Source organism: Aplysia californica, unplaced genomic scaffold (genome assembly GCF_000002075.1).
Source record: "Aplysia californica isolate F4 #8 unplaced genomic scaffold, AplCal3.0 scaffold00417, whole genome shotgun sequence".
NCBI classification, from domain to species: Eukaryota; Metazoa; Mollusca; class Gastropoda; order Aplysiida; family Aplysiidae; genus Aplysia; species Aplysia californica.
Genome location: NW_004797687.1, coordinates 628,176 through 631,375, shown reverse-complemented (window position 1 = coordinate 631,375; position 3,200 = coordinate 628,176).

Genomic DNA, 3,200 nt, shown 5'->3' with positions numbered 1-3,200 from the left:
AAAAGAAAAAGACTATTATAGGAAAAGAGGAAAAGAAAGAAAAGTAAAGGAGAAAAAAATTAAGGGAAATAGGAGAATAAAGATTTAAAAGAAAGGAATAGAAACAATGAAGGAAAAGAGGAAATTAAATGTAATTAAATTACGAAAGAAAGAGGAAAAGAAAAGAGGAAAAGAAAGTAACGAGAGTATAATGTTCTTAAAATCGTCAGCATGGACGCCCCTGGTGTACGGTAAGGCACTTCGCTGTCTCAGGCTGGAGACACGGGTTTGATTCTCGAGTGGGGAGACATGTATATTTATCAAGTATCTCAGTCTTTTAGCTGGGATAATGTCATATCCCTCTCAGCCAGGGTTGGCCCTGACTGGCACTTTAGGAAACCGCCTTCTTAATGTTCTAAATTGTGTTGATGGAGGCTTAAAAGCACATACGATAGAAGCGTATCTCACCTCATCTCATCTCATCTTATCTCATTTATCTCATCTCATCTCATCTCTTCTCATTTCATCTCATCTCATTTAATTTCATTTCATTTCATTCATCTCATTTATCTCATCTTATCTCATCTCGGCTCATCTCATCTCACCTCATTCATCTCATTTATCTCACCTCGTCTCATCTCATCTCATCTCTTCGCTCATCTCATCTCATCTCATCTAATTTTGAAATCATGATCCTACCTGCCAGGAGATCCCATGCCAGCGCAGGCAGCACTCAGCAAAGACCACCGTTACGACATATTGCAGTCAGTTGTCGCCTCCTGTATGTAAAGTCGCATGATTTGTCGTGCGTGACTGGCGTGAATGTCGCTGGCGGCTGGAGGGTGTCATTTGGAGTTAGTCGTACTTCGGAATCTGTCCTGTCCCTCATTAATTGTGTGTACGTCAGTTTATCTCGCCGTATCCCCCGTCCATCGCTAAACGACGGTTTTTGTGTCGATGTGGTTCTCTTTACTACACACAGATGGATGTTATTGGTATGTCCTCTAGTGTCTCCTTACGTCAAAATTGTGTCACGACGTGGTGGAATCGATAATCCTTACTATCGTCATTTTTCCTCTACTTCTTTTGTATGTTTGTCACACTCTTGTGACCCGCTATTTCCGGGATGCCTTGATAGTCGAAGTAGACTTTGTGCTGTTGAAGCTAGAGAGGTGAGCAGAGTAACCCTGATTCCCTGTAAAGACTTCTCTGTTGACATTCACTCCTTGGCGCTCATATGACCTTACGCAGTTGCGAGCGCCGTAATACCTTACTAAAACTAAATTGAAATCAGGCGCTCGTAAATTTTTGGGCATGTGGAGTTATTGGTATCGCATTAAAGCTTGTTCATTTGTCTTGTCTTCGATGAAAAAAAAAAGCCATTTATTATAGTTGTCGAGATATTTCCGATTGAAGAAGGTCGGGGTCACCCGGTTTCAGAGGTAACATTAGCGACAAAATGGCCGACAAATTTTGGTAACTACCATAGCTTAAGAGTCCTTGGAAACTGAAATTTTACATTTTTGTGTGCATTTAATCAATGTTGCCGAAGATGACGATGAAATCCTGCAGCTCATCTGTAGACGCGCATGTGGCTGTACAATCTGATCCTGGATGTACAATGCCTGTTGCAGTGGGGACACTGGAATGTCGTGGTTGGGGTGGTCGGATTATGTCTCCTCTCTCTTCTGATGGTCAGCTTCATCAAACGTAATAATATATGTCGTCCTTTTCTTTCCTCCTCCTTCTCTTCTTAATTTGTTACTCTCCAGTAACACCTCTAATCTTTGGGACTCTTACCGAATCTAAACATGAACCAGTGGGTGGTTAACGGGTGCTCTGGTGTGGTTTGCTCTTTCTTTCCTATCAAACAAAACAATCGTCTTTATCTCCCTTCCTTCGTTTTGTGTTAGTTACTCCCTCGTAACACCTCGAATCGTCGGCGCTTACATGACCTTATTGTTTTGCAAGTGCCGTAAAACTCTTACTAAAACAAAAAGCCTCCTTCTTTTCTTTGTAAGTTACTCTCTAGTAGTACCTTGCATCTTCGGGAACTCTAACCGAATCTAAACATGAACAAAAACCACGCACTACGCCAGACTTTAACAGTAAACATGAAACCATCCTTTCGAAATATCAGCGATTAGTTCCTTGGCTCTCATGACCTTATGCAGTTGCGAGCGCCGTAAAACCTTACTAAAACAAAGAAAACAAATAAGCTCCTTTCCTAGAAAGAGAACAGCCATCTTCCCACTTTGTGAAATAAAAACAAAATAATTTAGAAACAAAACCTCCGTGCACAGACCGTGTCGGAGGCTATGTGTGAAAGTAAGGGTACCGGAACACAGAATGACCTTCCTCGTCTCTGTTCGAGGGCTCTCCGAATACTCGACTCCACTCAAAAACTCGAGTATTTAGATGGAGCAGTGTTTTTATTAATTTTTTAATGTTCGAGTGCTCACCAAAACCGCTGAGTGCTCGAGTGTTAATTATTCGAGTACTTGTTGTTTGTTTATTATTTTGAATCCGATGGAGGCTTTAAGTGTAGCAGCAAAGACTTATTCTTTTCATCGTTTTTGTTTGTTGCTGTATTGTTTTGGAGTTGTTTTTTTCTTTTGTTTTTTTTTTCTTTCTAAATTTTCTGTCTTCACTTTTCAAATCATCCCAGTAAGAGCACTGTTCATATTTTTGTTGTTTTTACCATCGTTGGTATTTCTGTTTTGTTTTTGGCATTATTGTTATCTTTAATTGATAACTTAAGATTAAGTTCAGGCATTGGCAAAGTGGGTGGTTATCGGGTGCTCTGATGTGGTTTGTTCCTTCTTTCCTATCAAACATCTATCGTCCTTATCTCTCCTCCTTCTTTTTAGTGTATGTTACTCTCTTGTAACATTTCTAATCTTCGGCACTTGTGTGTCCTTATTGTGTTGCATATGCCGTAAAACTCTTACTAAAACTAAAAAGCTACGGCGATAATAACACTGGGCCCGTGCTCATGATCCGATTACTCGAGTACTCACTCGAATAGTTCCTGACTATCACTCGAATAGTTCCTGACTACTCGGCCTCAGCAGACTCGAGTCTGCAATACCTGGACCCTCACGCCCCTGCTCTGTTCCTTGACCCTCCCAGGTGTTGGCGGGAAAGAGCCAGGGACAAACAGACGGTCTTTTGTGGTTGTGGAAAGAATTAGAGAGAGAATCCTAAAGGGAAACATTGAA